Source organism: Lithobates pipiens, unplaced genomic scaffold (assembly GCF_037356315.1).
Source record: "Lithobates pipiens isolate NorthernLeopardFrog02 unplaced genomic scaffold, aLitPip1_a1.2 Scaffold_11, whole genome shotgun sequence".
In the NCBI taxonomy this organism is placed as follows: domain Eukaryota; kingdom Metazoa; phylum Chordata; class Amphibia; order Anura; family Ranidae; genus Lithobates; species Lithobates pipiens.
Genome location: NW_027507696.1, coordinates 8,771,533 through 8,795,402, shown reverse-complemented (window position 1 = coordinate 8,795,402; position 23,870 = coordinate 8,771,533). Strand labels below are relative to the sequence as shown.

General features: G+C 44.2%; 1 protein-coding gene across 2 annotated transcripts in view; it reads left to right on the top strand.

The window, feature by feature from the left end:
* COL5A1 (collagen type V alpha 1 chain) overlaps positions 1-23,870 on the top strand; it is a 287,140-nt gene that overhangs the window by 31,416 nt on the left and 231,854 nt on the right. The window lies entirely within an intron of this gene.

Here is a 23,870-nt window from a genome sequence, read left to right as displayed (position 1 = left end):
AAAAGAAACATGCTATCACAGTAATTATTTTATGACACCTTGTTCTACACAACACTTCAGCATTAATGGGGGCTCAGGCGAGCACAAACATGCCAAGCGGTAACACAGGAGGAGGACGGGAGAGCTGATAATTACAGAAGTGCCAGGCAATGTAGAAGCCATTACCAGCTACTCTATTTAATGACTTTCCCTATGTGCTAACAGTCCGTTCCTTACACTGTCCGATTCATCCTGGAAGGGACATACCTACATTAGAGTGACAGAGAGTAGATGCCAGGATGCAGTAATCGGTACTGTCATTTTTTCTCATCCATTTTAGTTATATGTTGTCTTAGATTTATTCCTTTGTGCCAGTATAGGCTGAAGAGTTTTCAGTTTTAACAAAGTTTAATATAACTGGAGCTGGAGAATATTTCTCACTTGCTCTCTCTTTGCTCGGTTCACTCCTGAACGTTTTAAAGTGCTTTTTCTTAAGCGTTTCAATGCTAAACATGAGGATTCTTATTATATGCTATAGTGCAGGGATATGCAATTAGCGGACCTCCAGCTGTTGCAGAACTACAAGTCCCATGAGGCATAGCAAGACTCCGACAGCCACAAGCATGACACCCAGAGGCAGAGGCATGATGGGACTTGTAGTTTTTGTAGTGCCTGTTCACCCCTCAGTGTCATGTTACTCTAATGTCGCGTACACACGATCGGAATTCCGGCCAGAAAAAGACCGATGAGAGCTTTTCATCGGAAAATGCGACCGTGTGTACGCTCCATCGGAATTTAGCTGTCCGAATTTCCGCCAGCCAAAAATTGAAAGCATGTTCTCAATTTTCCCAACGGAAAAACGTTCTATCGGTAATTCTGATCGTGTGTATGCAATTCCGACACGCCAAAAATCACGCATGCTCAGATTCAACTACGAGACGACAGAAGCTATTGTCTACTGGCTATTGAACTTCCTTTTTCTAGTCACGTCGTACGTGTTCTACGTCACCACGTTCTAAACTATCGGAATTTGATGTGACCGTGTGTAGGCAAGACAGCTTGAGCCGAATTCCATCGGAATTCCGTCGGAAAAACCATCAGAGCTTTTTCCGATGAGAATTCCAATCGCGTGTACGCAGCATAAGCCCAAAAAAGTACATGAGCTTCTATGAGGCAGTCATGCATGACTGACCCCTTTAGACTTATATGGAAGCTCCTAAAAATGCACAAATTGTCCTGCCTTTCCCCCTAGTAACTAGCTTTCCATTGGCTAAAACAAAAACACTCAAGCTTGAAAAACACTGATAAAACCTGTGTAGAAACACCCATTATTGCTGTCAGTGGGAGGAATAGTGCCCTGTCATTGATGTTAGTGAGATAAATTGTGCCCTGTTGGCATCAGTGGTGTTAATGAGACTAATGGGGCTCCGTCATTGGTTTCAGTTGGAGGAATCGTGCCCCATCATTGGTGTCAGTGAAAAGAATCATGCCTTGTTCTGGGTGTCAGTGGGAGGAATAGTTGCCCCACTGTTGTTGTCAGTGGGAGGGATATTGCACCATTGTTGGTGTCAGTGGCAGGAATTATACCCCACTATTGTTGTCAGTGGGAGAAATAGTTGCCCCGCTGCTGTTGTTGTCAGTGGGAGGGACATTGCACCATTGTTGGTGTCAGTGGCAGGAATTATACCCCACTATTGGTGTCAGTGGGAGGAATAGTTGTCCTGCTGCTGTTGTTGTCAGTGGGAGGGATATTGCACCATTGTTGGTGTCAGTGGCAGGAATTATACCCCACTATTGGTGTCAGTGGGAGGAATAGTGCCTCAAGAACCAGATAATGCCAAGCAAGGGGCCGCATAAGAACAGGTGTCCTCTTGGTTTTAAAGTTTTCTGCAGTGACAGATCCCACATAATAGTTGATTTATATAGCTGATATCTTCTGTAATAGGTGTAAAGCTGGCCATACACTGTTAGATTTTCAATTTTTTTTTTTTGTTCAACCAAAAATCAACAGATTCCACACAAACAAAGTGATAATGCTGTGGGCGTTTCCCCATCGGGAAGCTTTCAGCGCTTTCTGATGACGATGCGGGCGGTGAAAATGCATTGAGGCGAGAACGCGGTACGTTTTGCCGTCACTTTCGGTCCATGAAGCTCAGGCGATGGAACGCAAGCTGAGCTGCCATCTTGCTGGTGGGGTGGATGGTGACACAGAGAGAGTAACACACTGCTGGTGCCAACTTGGGCTCAGACAAATGTGAGTGGTTAGCTGTGTTTTTTTTTTTTTTTTTTTGTGGACATATTATCTATACTAAAAAGTGGGCTGCACTATGACCTTGCTGGTTTTGATTTACTTCTGTCCATGAGGAAATGTGGCCTAAGATAGCTAAAAAACTTGTTTCACCACTACCCACCTCCAGACACCCCCCCCCCCCTAAAAAAGCACTACTAGATCCACCTACTAGGGATTTGGGGGGGACGGAGTGCGTGCACAAGCATCTGCATGGAGTGTGAAGACCACGTTTGGGCACTAATGATGAACTTTTCAATGTCACATTTATTGTTTGCACTGTGTAAAGAGCTCATCATAGCATAGCGTTGCACCCATCAATTTTTATGTAAGAGTTTCAACGCCTAGGCATCATAGTTGTTTATAGCACCTCGGGCTCACTTTAAAGTTATGTTTATCAGTGCAATTAGCTGAAGTATTGTGTAAAGCGCAGTCATTCTAAAGAACATGGCTCTGCCTTGGCCATACAAGTGTCAGTGTGTTCACCGCAGTCAGGGAAGGGTGGAGACACACGTCTACATGCTGAACATGTTGGCATGTTTAGACCTGAAACTGTGGGATTATTTCCAAGCGATAGGTGATGGATTTTCCATTATGAAAAAAATGTGTGATTAAATATGTGCCCCAAGGGGCCTCGGCACATGTCACGAGAGCAATCATGCATGCGTGCTACTTCTGTAGCCTTACGGTACAAGAAAATTCTTGCTGGAAATGGCTTGTTTCTTATGCCGTCTTCTGTTCCATAACAGCTTCTCTGCTGGTGCTTCATTGTGTTTGTAATGTACCACACACTTCGAGAACTAATACCCTCCAGTCTAACGTGTGTGTATCTGCCAAATCTACATGCAACACTTTACTGCTGCTGTATTACACTTCCCAGGTAAACTTTTTTTAATGGAAGACTCCATTCTTCTGTAGTGTGTACGTCTCAGTAGGTATCCTCATTGGTGCAGAAGATTCTGTCATCTCCTTGTGTTCAGCTCTATGAGAATAAGGCCCCTTTCACGCGATCGGGCCGCAAAGATCCACCTGTCTGGTTTTTCAGGCAGATCTGAGCGCGCCGCCCATTGACTTGTATGGGCAGGTGACTGTCGGCGTAGATGCTGTCTGTTTTCATCCAAACTTCTCATAGAGAGTAGTGGGGCTCTGACACAGTGAGTGGAGACGGTCCTGTCATCCGCCTGCTCGGTATTGATCAACAGAGCATTCCCCGCTGAGCTAGCTGAGTCCACGGAGTGCATCTACAGTGTGTGAAAGGGCCCAAAGCTGGTCATACGCTAGTAGATTTTCGAAAGATCTCTCATACAAACATTTGTATGAAAATTCTCATTATGTTCCAAGACTTGACAAATGTCATTTAAAAGCATTCAAAATTTTCATTTACTTTTTAACATTCGGATTTTGGAACAAATTTAAGCCATAGACGGTTCGAATCTCGGATGGATCAGCAGGAACCAGCCAAGATTCGAACCATGTATGGGCAGGCTGAAGGTACCCAAGTTAATAAATGAATCAACTTGCGTACAACCAGCCTAGTAGATTTTACATGCGATTATTGCTATTGGCTGTTATAGCTAACTATAATCGCTGTGTTCTTCCAGTGGAAACGGCTTCCCCTTCTCCCCCCCTATTGGAGAACACAATGACTCAGCTGGAGGGATTCCCCCATAAACAAGAAAGAAAATCGTTCTGTCTATGGCTAGCTTTAGAAATCCATTTGTACCAGAAACATTTTCCATTCTGCCCCTTCGAATTTTCAGAAAACAAAATTAGATACCACTAATGATTAGAAAATCGAACATTCCTAAAATAAAAAATTTTCAAACGAAATTCTTCTAGTGCCAGGCCTGCTAAACCTACATACTGTCACACCTCAACCAACCATGCATGCCCAGTTTGGCCACCAGCAACAAAATCCAACCTTGTAGTTTGAACCCACTTACCTACCAACAAGGCGTGGAATGGGGTGACATTTCCTAATTATGGCATATACTGGTTTTGTTTTCTTTGTTTGCACTGATAACAAATATAAGTCTGATTTGTGAATTTCTTTCAAATCTGGGAATAATTCCAGCATGAAACTTTACCTTTTGTGTGGGAGATTGCCATAATGAAGATCAGTAAGTGCTGCTCCATCTCCTTGTTTAGGGTGGCTGGTCTTGTATCCACCGTCCCCCTGTAGTTCCCTGCAAGCAGTCTAGAGCGGGTGGGCTTTCTGGGTTCCTCCCCCAGCTTTGCTCTCTGTGTAGGCACAGTGTTGATATTTACTACTTTTACAAGGTGATAACTAGGTGTGCAAAGTTTTTCTTTTCCTGCATATAAAGCGGTATATGACGCTTTGTGGCTGGTAAAGATAAATATATTAAAGATAATCATACTTATGCCCAGAGTTCAGCTTCAAGCTGATCACATTCGTTCTTTTTAGCATTCCGGATTCCAGAGCAGTCCCTTTTGTGGCCCGTGTTTGTGTGTGTGTGTGTGGGGGGGGGGGGGGGGGGGGGGCGGTGGCATTAAGAATAAATGGCAGCCCGGCGCGTTTTTTAACTACGGGTTTCGCTGCAATTTCTGCACCCACGTAGATGTGAACCAGGCTTCAGCGAGTCCCTGACCTGAAACAAGCTTTCAGCCAGAGAAGTGTTGGACCCCTGTCCTGTAGGTCAGCGGCCTGCTTCGAAACAAAGCCAAGATCGGGATGATTGCCTTGGAATAAAAAACTTTAAAAACAAGTTATGCCCCTTTCACACTGATCGGTTTTTCTTCTGCTTTTGCCTTGGTCAGTTGCTGGTCAGTTGTGTTTTTGAAGGTCCTGCATGCTGCATCTTTCGTGCAGCCTAATGCCACGTACACACGATCGGAATTATCGTCGGAAAAAGCTCTGATGGTTTTCCCGACAGAATTCGGCTCAAGCTGTCTTGCCTACACACGGTCACATCAAATTCCGATCATTTATAACGCGGTGACGTACAACACGTACGACGTGACTAGAAAAAGGAAGTTCAATAGCCAATAGCTTCTGTCTCGTAGTTGAATCTGAGCATGCAGGATTTTTGGCGTGTCGGAATTGCATACACGCGATCGGAATTACCGATATAAAGTTTTTCCGTCTGGAAAATTGAGAACATGCTATCAATTTTTGGCTGGCGGAAATTCGGACAGCTAAATTCCGATGGAGCATACACACGGTCGCATTTTCTCGATGAAAAGCTCATATCGGTCTTTTTCTGGCCGGAATTCCGTTCATGTGTACGCGGCATAAGGCTGGAGTCTCACCTATGCAGATTTGCACTACAGTCCATTTATCATGGTTTCCTATAGAACACGTTCTGTAGTGCAAATCTGCAAAATGCAAAAAGCACTAAAAATGCATAGATGTAAATCCAGCCTAAGCCCTTGTACACACAGTCGGACATTCCGACGGAAAATGTCAGATCGGACCGTGTTGTTGGATAATCCGACCGTGTGTGGGCTCCATCGGACTGTTTCCGTCGGAATATCCGACGGACCAAGTTTTCCAGCTTGACTATAAAACTTTTCGACAACATGATCCAATCTGACCTTGTCCGATCATGTGTAGAGAATTCTGATCAGACAAAGTGCCACGCATGCTCAGATCAAATTCCTACACCAAAGCTATTGGCTACTAGCCTGAACGTAGTCCTGTCGTAATGAAATAACGTCATCACGTTCTGAACGATCGGATTTTCCGACAACTTTTTCTGACCGTGTGTATGCAACAGCTTCGGACAAAATCCGTCGGACAAAATCAGACGGATTTGCTTGTCGGAATGTCCGACCGTGTGTACAAGGGCTAAGAAAAACCGCAGCAAAAACATACCTTCCCATTGAAATTAATGGAAAACACATCAAAAACTCATTAAAAAAAATGCACCCGCAGTTGCATTTTTTTTTTTTTTTTTTTTTTTTAAGTCACGTGCCTTTTTTTTTTCACAGGTGCAAAACGTACCAGAAATGCGGAAAAACGCACATGCCGTTTACCATTTACCATGTTTTTGCAATGGAGCAATGTGAAAGCAGCCTTAGTAGTGACGGCACCCATATTCCATCAAAGATAGGCTTACTTTAAAACCAAATGCTGATTCTGCGGCCACCTTACTCTTCCAGCTCCACTCCAGCCACAAAGCTCTCTTCATTATTAGCTGTGGAATATAATAGGCAGTCATTACACCACTTGGAATATTGTAATGATGCTGGTGCCTCCTCCTCCTCCATCCTCAACCTTCGAGCTGTGACTGGGGCTTCTCTCTACTTTCTGGAGAATTCTCATCCTGTGGGTTTATTAGAATGCATTCTTTTGTTTGTGATGGGAATATTGCTTTATGGGATCCCTGGGGGAATGAAATGATTCATTACTGAAATATCTTAATATGGACTTTTAGGACTTTTTCTTGGCTCTGCGAGAGGAAACGGTGTGCATGGAGGAAAGCAGCGCAACGACATGGCCTGCTACATTTCTTTAGTTTTAGGGCAGATAAGATAAGCAATGCCTAGGGTTAAATAAAATGTATCATTTTATTTTATTTTTTAAATAACTGTTACCAGAACTGGTTGACTGTTAAGGCTGTTGCACATAGGTGGCAAAAAATGCCACGTTTACTAATCATTTATGCCGCGTACACACGGCCGGACTTTTCGAGGGACTAGGTCCGACGGATTTTCGGCGGAGTTCCGACGGACTTTCCGAATGAATGGACTTGGCCACACACAATCACACCAAAGTCCGACGGATTCGAACGTGAGGACGTACGATCGGACTAGAATAAGGAAGTTCATAGCCAGTAGCCAATAGCTGCCCTAGCGTCGGTTTTTGACCGTCGGACTAGCATACACACGAACGGATTTCTTGGTCCGGCGGAGTTCCGGTGGAAACATTTAAAACATGTTCTATTTCTAAAGTCCGCCGGATTTTTGGCAAGCAAAGGTCCGATGGAGCCCACACACACGATCGAATTGTCCGACGGACTCGTTCCGTCGGACCTTTGCTGTCAAAAAGTCTGGTCGTGTGTACGCGGCATTAGAGTATGTATATTTGGAGGTTTGGTGGCGATCCCCCCTCCTTATACTGAACTCTAGGCACAATTTCCTTATGATAAATAAAGCCCCAGGGAAAACACTGCATTGTGTTAATTGTTAGGTTACATAGTTACATAGTTAGTCAGGTTGAAAAAAGACACAAGTCCATCCAGTTCAACCACAAAAAAAATAATAATAAAAATAATATCATACAATCCCATATACCCAATTCTATACCCACAGTTGGTCCAGAGGAAGGCAAAAAACCCCAGCAGAGCATGATCCAATTTGCTAAAGCAGGGGAAAAAAATCCTTCCTGATCCCCCGAGAGGCAATCGGATTTTCCCCGGATCAACTTTACCTATAAATGTTAGTACCCAGTTATATTCTGTACACTTAGGAAATAATCCAGGCCCTTCTTAAAGCAATCCACTGAGCTGGCCAGAACCACCTCTGCAGGGAGTCTATTCCACATTTTCACAGCTCTTACTGTGAAGTAACCTTTCTGTATTTGGAGATGAAATCTCTTTTCCTCTAGACGTAAAGAGCACCCCCTTGTCCTCTTTGTTGACTGTAAAGTGAATAACTCGACACCAAGTTCACTATATGGACCCCTTTTATATTTGTACATGTTGATCATATCCCCCCTTAATCTCCTCTTATCAAGAGGGAATAAATTCAGTTCCTCTAATCTTTCCTCATAGCTGAGCTCCTCCATGACTCTTATCAGTTTTGCTGCCCTTCTCTGCACTTTCTCCAGTTCCCCGATATCCTTTTTGAGAACTGGTGCCCAAAACTGAACTGCATATTCCAGATGAGGTCTTACTAATGATTTGAACAGGGGGGCAAAATGATATCTCTTTCTCTGGAGTCCATACCTCTCTTAATACAGGAAAGAACTTTGCTCGCTTTGGAAATCGCAGCTTGGCATTGCATGCTATTATTGAGCTTATGATCTACCAAAACCCCCAGATCCTTCTCCACTCCCGTGGGAGTCTATGCCTCTCCCTGTCCCGCCACACTGTCTGCTGGGACACACACGGGTCCCAGAGACAGAGCGGACCATTCCCATTGCGCTGCGCGACTCACGCATGCGCAGTAGGGAACCAGGAAGTGAAGCCGCAATGCTTTACTTCCTTGATTCCCTCAACGAGAATGGCGGCAGCAGCAGCCGAGACCCGAGCGATCGATCGGCCTTGGCTGCTGACATCGCTGGACCCTGGGACAGGTGAGTGTCCATTTATTAAAAGTCAGCAGCTGTAGTATTTATAGCTGCTAGCTTTTAATAATTTCTTTTTTGGGTGGACTCCCTCTTTAAGTGCTTGGTCATTTCTCCCAACCTTTTGAGATGGGAATGAGGGACATCTATTAGCAAAAGTATGTAGGCATAGGATACACCCCCTGCCACGCCCCCTTAAAGGGGAATTAAACCGAAAAAATATTAGTTAAAGTCCTTTTTTTTTTATTTTATTTTTTTTTTTTTTAACCACTACTATTCCTTTATATTGGTTTTTGCAATTTACAAATGCAGGAATTTAGAATTCAGATGAAAGGTTTAGCACTGGGAAACACTATGAAAGATAAAATGTGCTTTTTTATATACAACTGTATAGATCAGACCAGAATGAGGGACAAATGAGGAGGAAAGGGACAGAGGGACATTGTTCCAAATCTGGGACAGTCCCTTGAATTCAGGAACAGTTGGGAGCTATGCTTGGTGGAGAGTCAGACTATTTGACATGGAATGGCGTGGATTATACACGTGGACAACGTTTCCTAGAAACACTGCTATAAATGTCCCTAGGGACAATTAGGAGGGACAATTGAAACTAATTAACAAAACAACCAAGGAGCAAGCATTGGAGAGACAGCTGTGCAATCAGTAGCCATTCACCATCACATTTCTCCTCTGTGCTGCCCTTTCTAGCCAAATACTTCCCACAAAGGATGGAACAATCACCTTTCTGCAGCCTCACCGGAGCTAATATTGACACTTTTGTACCTAGCATTGCACTACTTTAATCTTCTCACAATGAATGCTGACGTTTTACAACACAGGTATTGCATGGGTCACAGAATTCTAATGGACATGAAATGCCACATATGTACAGACTTGCAATTGCTCTTTTGAAAGTTTGTTGAATTTGCAGTATATGTGACTTCCTTTACCTCTCCACATTATTCAATATCATATTTCTATATGACAGCCATATTCCCAACACGTAAAGCGATTGTAAAGGAAACATTTTTATTTAAAAGAACACGTGTCACACTTACCTGCTCTGCGCAGTGGTTTTGCACAGAGAAGCCCCGGTCCTCCTCTTCTGGGGCCCCCTGCCAGCGCTCTGTGCCCCTCCCCCTTCCCGAGAGCCCCCATAGCAAGCAGCATTAATAGAACGGTTCCCCATTGAAAACGTCATATCTGACAAAACGCGTATGGGAGGGCACGCTGTCACCACGTTGTACGAGAGGAGGACGGCTCCCGATTTGCCGGCTGGCTTGTTATCCATGCGATCTAGCTTTGTTTTTATCTTCTCTCTCTCTTTGTATTCTGAGCATATTCAATGGGTGCAAATGAAAATGTGGAGCATCATAAGGATCTACAACACATGGAGCGTTTGTCCCTGATTTGCAAGGCATCTGGTGTAGGCGAGGGGTTGCGATTGGCTTGATACCATAACGCTCCTTACGCTCTACCATCTGGTAAGCGCATCTTTTTGTTGGTGGCTGGGCACAGTAGCGATAAGAAAGTGTGGCATCACTGTGGTGCGATCGGCACTCTATAGTGCTGGTTGTTGTTTCGCTTTTTATTGGCGCAGCTCTTTTTCTTTTTTGTTTCTTTTTTGTTAGCATTAATAGAATGCATGAAGGTAAAAAAGCCTTCAGCCTTTACAATTACTTTAAACCCTAAGTTCAGTCAGAAACACAAAAAAAAAAAAAAAATCAGCACAATGGTCATAACTTAGTCAGTAGGATAAAAAAAAATGGGGGAGGGGAAATGTGAGACTTTAAATGAGGCCACGACTGCGTAAAGCCACGTGCCTCCATCCCTGTCACTCTGACAAAGAAAGCACAATTGCGGCACGAGGCAGCAAAGATACTGAGGGGTGGGACTTTATATGATGATTGAATGTAATGGTGGGAAAATAGAATGTTTAATAAAACATAAAAAACATGTTTAAATACATTAAAGCGGAGCTCCACCCTAAAGTGGAGCTTCCACTCATTGGAACCCTCCCCCCCTCCGGCGCCACAATTGGCACCTTTCAGGGGGGAGGGGGGTGCAGGTACCTGTACAGTACAGGTATCTGCACCCACTTCCGGCATAGATATCTGCAGAATCTACGCCCCTTTCCACAGGCCCCCCGCTGTCTGCTGGGAAACACACGGATCCCAGAGACAGCGGGGACCATCCTTATTGCGCAGCGCTACTCGCGCATGCGCAGTAGGGAACCGGGAAATGAAGCCGCAAGGCTCCATTTCCTGATTCCCATAGCCAAGATGGCGGCGGCAGCACCCGAGAGACGATCGAGAGATCAGCTCCGGGTGCCGACATTGCGGGCGCGCTGGGTGGGTAAGTGTCCTTATTTTAAAAGTCAGCAGCTGCAGTATTTGTAGCTTTTAAAAAAAAAAAAAAAAAACGGCGGAACTCCCGCTTTATTAAGTCACACATGCACAAAAATGTTTCAATTATCACTAATTCACATTTTAGTGATGTGGGTATCCAGGTGATGACCTTCCACCATGGTCCTTCACCTTCACTCCCATTTGGCCACCATTTTCTTCCTTCACCCTGAACATCCTACTGACTGCAAAGCTAGCCATAGATGGATGAAAATCAGCCAGTTCATCAGGGACCTTCTGAATTCCAATCACTGTGTGGCCAACCCTGTTTGACAAAAAGTCAATCTTTTTTTTATCAATTTCTGTTGAACGGACATGTTAGAAAACTTTTTACTGATCAGCAGCTGCAGCCTGCAGGTCCCACTGTCAGAATACAATTGCTGACAGGGGGGGATTCCTCCATCCACCTCACTTGTGTGTATTGAGGAATCTGAACAAAAATAATCAAACCGTCTATGGCCAAGTTGTTGTAGTTCTGCAACAGCTGGAGGTCCGCTAATTGCATATCCCAGGTGTAGTGGATGGAATGGATCAAATGATGAGAACATTTTGTGACTGTCTAAGCCATTGTACACACGGTCGGACATTCCGATGGAAAATGTCCGATCAGACCGCGTTGTCGGATAATCCGACTCTGTGTGGGCTCCATCGGACTGTTTCTGTGGGAATATCCGACCGACAAAGTTTTAGAGCTGGGCTATAAAACTTTCCGACAACATGATCCGATCGGACTTTGTCCTATTGTGTGTAGAGAATTCCGATCGGACGAAGTGCCACGCATGCTCAGATCAAATTCCTAGACCAAAGCTACTAGCCTGAACGTAGTCCCGTCGTAACGAAATAACGTCACCACGTTCCGAACGATCGGATTTTCCGACAACTTTGTCCGACCGTGTGTATGCAACACCAGTTTCGGAAACAAAATCCGTCGGATTTTGTTGTCGGAATGTCCGACCGTGTGTACAAGGGCTAACAGAATGTTGATAACCCGTTTCTTGTTCTTTCCCAGTCTGTCGTTCACCCTGCTGGATAGCTGGGCATGCTGAGGCTTGTAGTTCCTTTACCCTACACAAAATAAATAGAACTCTAAACAATTACAATTTCCACATAAAAAAAAAAAAAAAAATCAAAGCAACAGATGGCAAAAGCGTTAGCAGGACTACAGGTCTATGGAATGCTGTGTACACTGCTGATTTAGTGACCGTCAGTCCTTGCATGCAAAGACTACTAAGGAACTGGCTTTGCTGAGTCTTGCTGCCAGGGTGCCCTTGATATGTCAGGTCTGATGTATATAGTGAGGAAATACAAATTGTATCACTTTAAAAAAATGATCTATATAAAAAATCTTTTCTTAATAGTGGAATTACACAAAAACAAAGCCGCAGGTAATCTGATCAACCCCCCCAGGGTTGCTGGAGATGGTCCAGGTTCTGTTTCTAAAGACAGGAAAGGGGGGAGTGATGTTACAAAGATGTATGATCTGCCGGAGGAGAGGCTCACGTTGGTTTTTGTCTTTGGATCAAATTTATTTTCTGTTGGGGAGGCCCCAGATGTCTCCCACAGGCTACGATTTGGCTGTGTGCCCCATCCGCTGGATGTTTCATTAACAAAACTCCTGTTACTGGAGAAGATCTCTTTTACAGATGTGACTCAGGGGTCCCGTGTCACACATCCATAACTCCCCCATATCCCGGAATCTTTACTAAATATTTCGCATTCAAAAATGTTAGCATTTTTTTTTTTTTTTGTTAGTTTAAAATGGAAGGATTATGGAAACATACTGCTGTTTACTTTAGAAAGTTTAAAAGTTCAGAGAGGCGCTTATCCAAAAATGCTGGATAAAGTTTAGTAAATAGAAAACAGTAAAGATTTCGGTTAATTGGACCCTAGATGAGTAGCCTGTCAGTCGTTGGAATGATAGAGGAGGTTAGGTCAAATCTGCTGCCAGCTCCAAGAGCTGAATGGATCGTTTTTTAAATCTGAAAGGTTTTTTTTCATAACATTTACAGATGAATATGGAAAGGAAGTCGTCAGAAATGAAGCACTTAAAGTGGTTGTATAGTCAATTTTTTGACTTTATATATATCTATCTATAATAAGGCTTACCTGTAGGTAAAAAAATATCTCCTAAACCTGTACGGTTTAGGAGATATTCCCCTCGCAATGTGGCGCTGACTGCAGCGGCGCATGCGCACAGGGGATTCTCGGCTCAAAGTCCGGCAGTACGGCAGACCCTGCCAGGAAGAAATCTCCCGCGCGCGTGCGCAGGAGTGACGATATCACGGCTGCGGCCACTCACAGCGCCGGAGCCGCGATACCCAGAAGAAACGCCGAGGGAACATGTCAGCTCCCTCGGCGTGGATCAGGCCAGATGTCGGGGGCCTCGTTCTAAGGTAAGTATTTCATAATGAGATAGTATGCCAGATGTTTGCTAAAAGGATGAGCTGCAGAGCGAGCGACCTGCTGCAGTTTATGTCCTCCCAACAGGAACTGTACATTTTATCACCGGACAGACTTTCAGAGTCAATTGTATCTTAAAAGGATGAAAGTAAAAGTATTGCGCAACACAGAAGGGGCCACACATTGCACACACTGAATTAGTGTTCACGGATTTTTACAGTGCAAATGGCCCAATTTTTTTTTTTTTTTGGACTGTAGTTTAGCCTTTTCATTTTAAAGGGAATATTCAATTTTTTTGTACAAATTGCATAGACTGGGGTTGGGTTGGATCCTCTGCCAGGTTTATAGTTTGTGTCTGCGTTGGGGAAGTTTGAACTGAAGATACATGTCTGATTTTTGAAAAGACCTCACAATTTTTTTTGCAAAATGTGCGTGTGCGCGTGCGTGCGTGGGGGGGGGGGGGATTATAACAATAGGGTTAAAAGCTGAATTTTACTTTAACAGTTGTTCAGGTTGTTTAGATTTAGATTGTGTATGGTGATTGCTGAATCATTTGTAAATGACACCATTTCCCTTGTCACAGTAGACTTCTAATTAGAAGATACTGTATCTGCCAGCATGCTGAAAAAGAGGTTCTTCATTCGAGAAGAAATGGCCCCAGGGAATTGCTCAAATGTAATTATTATTTTGTTTTACTACACATACAGAAAAATGTAATCATTGCAAACATTACAATTTTTACTGTATCTGTGTGTAATACATAGTTGCTTCTGCACATGATAGTTTCCCTCTTTTACTGTTAGTGGTGGGTCACATAAGGATAAAATTCTTTATTGCTTGGCACTCTTCTTCTAGGAAATTTAACAACGCCAAACAAATTTAGCATATTACATGTGTCATGCATAATTTATGTCTGTTATCCCCAAATGACACCGTGATATCATCTGGGGAGATGCAATATAAAAGATATGAACACACGGCTGTGCTGATACACAAGGACCTCACGGTGAGCAGGCTGTATACAAACTTTCCCATCACTCTGTGTGAATGTAGCCTATCCATTCACTAGAGTCAAGAGACATGGCCAAGAATGCAGCTTATTTATGCACTTGGATTGTGGTGACATCACTGAGAATGCAGCCTATCCAATCACCAAGGACCGCTGACATCACTGAGAATGCAGCCTATCCAATCACCAAGGACCGCTGACATCACTGAGAATGCAGCCTATCCAATCACCAAGGACCGATGGCATCACTAAAAATGTAGTCTGTCCAATCACTAAGGTCTGGTGATGTCACTAAAAATGTAGTCTATCCTATCTTATCAGTAAGAACTGGTGACATCATTGAAAATATCCATTCACTAGGGACTAGTGACATCACAATGAATGTAACATATCCAATCACTAAGAGCTGCTGACATTACTGAGAATGTAATCCAATCAGTGGAAACTGGCGGCATCACTATGAATGCAGCCTATCCAATTGGTACTTGCATACTGGGATGTGCGCCGTGTCCCGACTGCAGACCCTGCTTTTGTAGCCACAACAGATGGGGATTGTGTTGGGAACCCAGTTGCAGAAATTCCCCTGCCAGAATCCCCGTGATAAATAAGCGGCTGGTGGGTAAATCAACCTGCCACCGTTCACCGCAACCTGACATTTGATTTGTATGTAGGCATGTCCTTTAAGACAAATAAGCAGCTTATCCTTTCACTCAAGCATTGTGTGGCCTATTCCTCTGCAGTGGTGTGAGGGGCTCGGGAGTGGGTGAGCCGCGTTCTCAGGAATAGATTTCTTGATCCTTTTTAGCTGCCCCCAGATGCTCTATTTCCGTCCCTCTGCTCCCAGGAAAGGAGATCAAAGTTGTATTTTTAGGGTGTAACTTGTACAAGGCACAGCTGTTCAGGCAGTGAATGTGTGACACATTTATCAGCTTGTAAAGTGACTTCTGTTTGGGAAGTTTTGATCTTCTTCCAATGCCAGAGGGTCAGGATGTGACGGCAAAGCCCTTCGTCTTATTAATAAAGAGAATATCATTATCTTACCTTGTATCAGGTGTGCCTTGTGATGTTTCTGGTGACATCTGGTGCTGCATCAATGAATAATATTCTCAGGCTTTTTATTATGTAATCACTAATTGATTGACAGGCCTGCTTCTCAAGATGTTTTGAAACATCTGTCATCTTTTTATGTATTTTGCTGGAAGTGTCTGAGCTATACGCAAAGCAGTCAAATTTAGACTTGTGCACAACGGAAAATTTCATTTAGTGTCGGTTCGTTGTCATTCATAAAATACATCATTTCATTCTGTCATATTCGTTATGTTACTTTAATACGTTTTCGGATAATTTGTTATTATTCGTAGAGTGTCGAATTAATTTGTATTCGTTAAAATTCACTATTTATGTATGTATGTATAGACATTCGTGATAATGATTCGTAGTTTGGAAAGTCGTTTGTTTATTGAATCTTTTAACACACACAACGACAACGTCTCTTCTCATCGGCTCAAATACAATACAACACCCTTCTCACTCAGTTCTCAGGAATGCACTTTGCCAGTAATCCAACCTCCGGCACAAAATTAATTAGCTGATTGGACTATAAGATTTACTTTGAGCTGACCTTTTGTTTCATTAGATCTTTAAAGAATTACCGAATCATGTCGAATTCATTCGTTATATTTCTTTCGTATTCGTTGTAATTCGTTATTTTTTTATTTCGATTCGTAACGAAACAAATTGCACAAGCTTAGTCAAATTTGACTTTGTTTCCTTCCAATTGGTACATATTTTATATGCTGCCCTGGTTCCTGATATCCTCACAGATGATGTGTCTGCACCCACTCTGTAAATTGCATTATGCTGACCAAACTGCCAGCTCAGCTCATGCAGGTGCTGGGAATAGAGGCTCCAGTTGCATCATGGGAGATATCTTTTTCCCCAGTCCAGTTGACATGTTAAGGAGGTGCGGCCACACAATACCTAAATTTCTAATCTGTGCACATGTTCCAGGCAGTAAAGGACATGAGAATACACTATAAGTATGTTTCCATGTGTTCTATTTTGGTAAAGGAATTATTGTGTGTCACTTACACATTGTACTTAGCAGGGTTTTTAGGGTTTTGTTTGAAAGTTTCACTTCATTGCTGTCATTGTTTTTCTCTGATCTACACTGTAATACCATCTTCATGATAAATGATAGGCCCGCGTTGTCCACCATTTATCACTGTCTCAGTGCAGCTATTTCTGTGTTTACAGCCCAGGTCATATTTTTTTTCCTTGCTGCTCTTTATGTCCCTCGTTGGGTTGTTGTCAAACCCCAGGACAGCTGATGCGGTGACACAGTTCTGAATGTTTTCTGACACCGAGATGCAACTGGCGGTGGGGATCCTGGCAGCCAGCCACTGGGACATCCTAGCGCATTGTAGAAGTCTAATGCAGTGCTGGCTAGAGGCCTCCCGAATCCCGTGACAGACTGGGTATCCCCTTCCAGTCTGCTCTCATTAGAAAGACAGATCACTTCCAAGGACGTTATTAGTTTTGTCCAAGTCCGTCACTCATGATACTACATTGGTAGATGAACTGACTTAAAGAGGTCCTGGCTAGGATCAGTTCGATCCACATTGTGCCATTGTCAACAAAAAAAAAACTCTTCAAAGTTAAATCTCTGGTGGGAACAATTGGTTTCAATTTCGGCTGAGTGTCAGCCCATGATGAGATATTGTTCCACATGGCCTTTCTCCTTTCTCCAATCATTGCAATCAAAGTGGTGTGAGGCCAGGGCGGAATCGAAAGGCTGACCAATGGGTTTTAAAAGGGTCTCTAATTTCCATCCATACAAAAGCTTATACATTTGCCCCTCCCCATAGCACCATCACCATTGCTGATTGGCTGGGAATCCCTTTAAATGAGCTGTTTGGTGTGAGTGTAGAACAGAGATCTAAAAGTGGGATGTCCTTGAAGGGAGACTACAAGTCCAAGTGTCTCCATCAAAAGAAGCAGCTTTATAAAAGGCATCATTCACGGAGTACGTTATCCCAGATGACCCGGCCTTTTTCCTCCTACATGTAAACACAATGTCCACTAAAAGATGCAAAAAATCGGTCGTGTGTCACCTGGTAAACGCTGCTAGATCCTGTATCCCTCTTCAGTGGAAAAGCCAAACCCCACCATCGGTGGCATCCTGGTTTCAGAAAGTAGAAGACGTCAGTAAAATGGAGGACCTGGTGCTCCCCGCAAGACAACAACAAGAAAAATTTAAAAATACTTAGGCACTGTGGCACCAGTTTATCTTCTCGACGGAGGGGTACCTCCCTTAGGACCTCGTGCTGATGCCATTAGTTTGGCAAATGCAAAAATCAACCAGACCCCCCCCCCCTCTCTTCTTTTCTTTTTTTTGGGGGGGGGATTATTATGTGTTCAAGAAGGTTTCGACCTCATGTTGCCAGGTCAAGAAGGTTCCTTTACCCGATGTATATTGATATGTCTGAAATGTATATGTTATCTGCTTCTCCTTTCGTCCATGTGATGGAGGTAGCATGTCCCCCCACCCCCCACCCCCTTTTTCTCTCCTCCCTTCCCTCCCCTTTGCTCCTTTTATGTACCTGTAATGTTTTGTTGTTGTGTACAGATGACTCACCTGCAGACCTTGTGTTTACATGTAAATTACTGGCATTCATATGTGAATAGCGGTGGCCGGCGGCATTAATATGTATATCTTGCCCCCCTGAGGTCATATTCACAGTAATTTCTAGCAGCCAATCAACAAGCAGAAATCATGTGCTGTAACCTCTAGCAACTAGTCAGTGAGCTGTAATGTGTGCTGTAACCTCTAGCAACCAGTCAGTGAGCGGTAATGATACACTGTAACCTCTGGCAATCAGTCGCAATAGCTGCCTGTTCTGATTCAGTAAACTGATTTTGAGTCTAGCTGCTATTTATTGTATGTCTCAGAGCAGGTGGAGAGCGAAACTGCATGGGGGGGCCCCAAGAAAAGTTTTGCCCGGTGTCCAATCAATATTAAAGACGGCCCTGCCTGCGCTTATCTGCTCCTGGGCATATTGCAGTATAAACCTGGTGAAAATGTTGAATTCCTATAATACAATGGGAGCTTCTCTGCTCTGTTTCAGCACAATGTACAGCAATAGGCTGTGAACAAACAGTTTTTGAGGATATCATGTACTTTAGCTGAAATATATCGGTTTTCGTCGCTGCTTATTGCACGCCATCGCCGCGCTAAACAGAATAAGCCATTTGTCTTTTCCTATGTTCATAAGCTGGCCAGGGAGGAACTGCGCTTCAGGCAGGGGCGGACTGAGAACTCATGGGGCCCCCGGGTAATAGGAGATTATGGGGCCCCCGGGCAATAGGAGGAGATTATGGGGCCCCCAGGCAATAGGAGATTATGGGCCCCCCAGGCAATAAATTATGGGGCCACACAGTATACACACACACAGACACACAATATACACACACCGTATACACACACAGAATACACATACACACACGGAAAAGGTACTGGAGAGGCGGGGCAGCTATAATCTTGGGATTTTTTTAAAAACACCGATTTTTACATACTGTCCCTGGCTTTATTGAGGCTGTAAACCCTGATGGGGCCCCTTAGTGGCATGGGGCCCTCGGGCAGTGCCCGAGTGACCCAATGGTCAGTTCGCCCTTGGCTTCAGGTGATGAGGGTTGGGAAGAGAGAACCAAACAGCCGCAAGAAAAGAGAACAAAGTGCAGTAATATTGGGGGTGACATGTAGTTATTCTAGAGATAATTAAGAGATATGCTGCTTGCTCTAATCTGTTTTCATTATTGATGGATGTGCTAATCTGCCTCATTGTTCCGCATCAAGGATTGTAACAAATTGCGGTTGTCACGGGAAGCTTTTTTAGTGCCAGAGATGTATTAATTTTCTGTTCCCGGGCTGACATTTCCCCCTGTGTTATGTATGGCTGCATTAAGCTCTGTCTGACTGTCAAGCTTCTTCACCAGTCGGTCGCTGGGGTGAGAGAATCAATCAGTTCTTCTTGCCCAAACGTGGTGATAGGTTTTCTTTTCTGCACAAATGCCGCAAGGGAAGGCCGGAGTGAATGCGCATTTTAAAATTAAAAAGGCAGCTCCACCTAAAACTGACATTTCGCAGTGAAGCTGCACCCTGTGTTGTCCAGGGAAAGACTTATCACTGCGGGTGGGGGGGGGGGAGAGATACAGACTACTGAGGAGAAATTGCTGACTTGTTTTGAACGTACAGGTTACAGGGCCATCATCTTCATCCTTCATTCATTACTCAGTGGGTTTCTATCCTGAATAAAAGATGTTTGGTTATGAATATGGGTGACAGCCCAGAGCCGTGTCTTAAAGGCAGAATAGTAATGGCGGCATCCATGTAGCTCTCCAGTTTAAACCGATTTACTTACAGGGCGGCACAGTGGTGTAGTGGTTAGCACTGTCACCTAGCAGTAAAAAGGGTCGCTGGTTCAAATCCCAACCATGACACTACCTGCCTGGAGTTTGCATGTTCTCCCTGTGCCTGTGTGGGTTTCCTCCGGGTACTCCGGGTTTCCTCCCACGCTCCAAAGACATGCAGGTAGGTTAATTGGCTTCTGTCCAAAATTGGCCCTAGTATATGAATGGGGACCTTAGATTGTGGGCTCCTTGAGAGTAGGGACCAATGTGAGTGTGCAATGTACAGGGATAGGGGTAGACACTCACACAGGTTGAACTGGATGGACTGGTGTCTTTATTCAACCTTACTAACTATGAAACTATGAAACCTCAGGAGGTTGTATAGGAAAGTCTGGAAAGTTATTTTATCAGAACTCCAAGCTCTTAGCCCTTGTACACACGGTCGGACATTCCGACAACCAAATCCGTCCGAAACTGTTGCATACACACGGTCGGACAAAGTTGTTGGAAAATCCGATCGTTCAGAACGTGATGACGTTATTTCCTTACGATGGGACTACGTTCAGGCTAGTAGCCAATAGCTTTGGTGTAGGAATTTGATCTGAACATGCGTGGCACTTTGTCCGATCGGAATTCTCTACACATGATCGGAGTATGTCCAATCGGATTATGTTGTCGGAAAACTTTACCGACAAGTTGGAAAATTTGGTCCGTCGGATACTCAGACGGAAACAGTCCGATGCAGACCACACACAGTCGGATTATCCAACAAAATGGTCCGAACGGACACATTCCGTCGGAATCTCCGACCGTGTGTACAAGGGCTTATTCTACTAATTGTTTGTTATGCACCTATTTATGTATTCCAGTGCTTACAAGTATTGCTACGAACCAACAACACCCCAAACTGATATTCTAAAGCCCCCATACAGTATATATTCCTTCTCAATTACAGTGTAGGGCCAATTCATCCAGCGGGGAATATCTACCCTGTTTCCCCGAAAATAAGTCCTAGCGTGAATGTCGGTGATGGCTGCAATATAAGCCCTACCCCCCACCCCAAATAAGCCCTAGTTAAAGTCCTTGTAGGTATTATTTTCAGGGCAGGGCTTATTTTCGGGGAAGCAGGGTAGGGCTTATTTGGGGGGGGGGGGGGTAGGGCTTATATTGCAGCCATCACCGACAATCACGCTAGGTCTTATTTTCGGGGGAAACGGGGTAGATAGTGAAAGAAAAATGGAGCCCTGTTATGCCACGTACACACGACCAGACTTTTCGAGGAACTAGGTCCGACGGTCTTTCCGACGGACTTTCAGCGGAGTTCCGACGGACTTTCCGAATGAACGGACTTGGCCACACACAATCACACCAAAGTCTGACGGATTCGAACGTGATGACGTACGACCGGACTAGAATAAGCAAGTTCATAGCCAGTAGCCAATAGCTGCCCTCGCGTTGGTTTTTGTCCGTCGGACCAGCATACACACGAACGGATTTCTCGGTCCGGCGGAGTTCCGGTGGAAAAATTGAAAACATGTTCTATTTCTAAAGTCCGATGGAGCCCACACACGATCAAATTGTCCGACGGACTCGCTCCGTCGGACCTTTGCTGTCAAAAAGTCCAGTCGTGTGTACGCGGCATTAGATATTGAAGCCAAGATACCACTGCTGCAGAGAGAATGCTCAGTAATCATCTATTTGCTGCTATATATCTGTGTCTTGGAAGTGAAGCACGCCATTAAAGCATAACTCCGCTTTTGTTGAGAAAAAAAAACATTTCCCTCTGGGTGATCTACGTATTTTACAAGGATTTTAACAAACTTTGTTGCAGATTCCTGCCTTTTTGTTGTTCTGAAGAAATCCCTGTGTGTTTGCCTGTATCCGTGTGGGAAAGTGAGTCTAATGGGCATGGTTTAATAAGTATCAATCAGCTGTGTACCTGCAGGGCTCTAATGAGGAAAGCTGCTGGGCCTGCACCCCTTTAGACATGATTTTCTATTGGAAGTATCTCAGCAACATTTTTGTTGCAGGGGATGAAATCTGACTTGTATCTTGGTGCAGACTTCTGGGAAAATCAGTGAGCCAATTACACAAGCAGGAAATTATGTTTCTGGGGGTTTTCTGTGTACAGAACACTTCCAGGTAGCCATATTGCATTGCATTTTCAGAAAATGACAGCGCTGCAGATTGAAACGGAAAGGTCATTTTTAATAACATTCAATTACAATATGACTCGTGTCACAACTATATACACTATATTCATTTTTCTTTATTATTTTTTTCCCCCCACAAAAGTAGAGTTACCCTTTAATTGTTTGATGGGGAAAATTGTGTTTGTCTCAGGACACAGATTCAGGGAAGATGGATATGTGTCAATCTTTTTTTTCAGCTCAAAAGCCACTAGAGCAGGAGATCTGCCACATTATAGAGTCTCCGTCATCCCTTCTGTGCTATTTAGAATGGAAAGTGGAATAAAAAGTGCCCTATGAAAATCGTAAAGTCAGTCAGCTGGGTTAGACATTTTCAGCCAACCTTTGCAGTTTAGGATATGCAGAACACGGGCAAGGGCACCACACCACTTTCAAATGGCACCATTTGCTGACATTGAATTATTTAGTTGTGCAGTTTGCTGACACTGTTTCTTTATAAGAGATCTATAAATATTTTAGAGCTGTCTTTGAGTCCAGGCCCTGCTGAAGTCATACCTTCCATGTCCTGAGGAAGGGGGAGTGTGCAGGCCCCCAAAATGTGTTGCCATTTTTTTTTATTGCTAATGCCTCAATAAATTATTTTTCTGGACTCTGTTACCACTGCTGTTGTGCCCTTGCTGCATTCTGTATATTTGGATCTTTCACTAGCCCCCCTCCCCTAATTAAGGTTACTCCTGTTGTACAGTGTCAGTAGGGTTGCCACCTTTTCTTCACGCCAAACCCGAACACTTTAGTGGCCTGGGACACCTTTGGGTGCCCCAAGGACAATAGTACTGTGGTGTGCATAGCATGCTTTAAAGAACAGTGGGTGTGGCCAAATTGCTCTCGCTGACATCATTGCCCCACCCCTCCAGTGATGCCAAACCTGCCCCCAGACAGTCGCCCACAGCCGGGCGACAAATTTGTACGTGACTGTCTTGGTTACTTGGGGAGCCACAGCCTGATTTGAATAATGTGTCCGGGTTTCAGTCCTCCTGAAACCCGGACACATGCTTCAAAACCCGGACTGTCCGGGTGAATCCTGGACAGGTGGCAACCCTAGGTGTCAGCCCTACCAAAGGAATCCAGCTGAATGAGATGGTCATTCACAATTCTGGACATTAACAATAAGACTTCGAATGCCTCTTAAATGTGTATTCAGTTTTTCAGTTTAAGGGTCAGGCCACCCAAAACCGATCTTTCGCTTATGGTTGGAGACTGATGGGCTGAGTCAGCCTTGAATACTTTAAAGCAAGATCTCTCTGCTGTAATTCTCATCTCTGTTTCTGTCCAGCTGGGAGTGTTGGGTGTTCTTACATACCTTTGTGTGTTCCAGATTCACCCGTCACATTGTCTGTTTTATTAATGTAGCCCAGTCTGGCAGGAAAAATATTTTTACACAGGCCAGAATGCAGGAGAGACTCTTATTGCAGAACATAGAGCAGCCATTGTTAAGCCACCCTCCATCCACTAGGGGGTGCACTGAAGATATAAATTGCTAACTGCTATAGATTTGGGCAGGGGGTGACTGTGGGAGATGTATTTCCCAAAGAGACTTAGCCTGTTCATCTTCTTGAGCTTCAACTCCTGGAGTTACTATGCCAGAGAAGAGGATGTGTTACAGCTTTCCTGGGCTGAGGGAGAGACATCTTGCAATGAAAACTAAGGCTGGAAGGGGGATAGCTGCACCTAAGTGAAGGAGCGATACAGAGGCAGCCTTTCCGGAACATCAGAGGACGTCCTGAATGCTGGTTGAGCCTGGTGCTTAATTAAGGAGCTGGCTGATGAGAAGACTGACCGGGGCTCACTTTTTCAGTGAGTAGAAGGAGATTCTCTGCTGACAGAGTGGTGAGAGGCTGCTGTCCAAGCCTGCATTACAGCTTTACAAGAGCAACAGAGCTGTTTGTAAGAAACGCATTTTTAGTGCTTGCACCAGTACCTA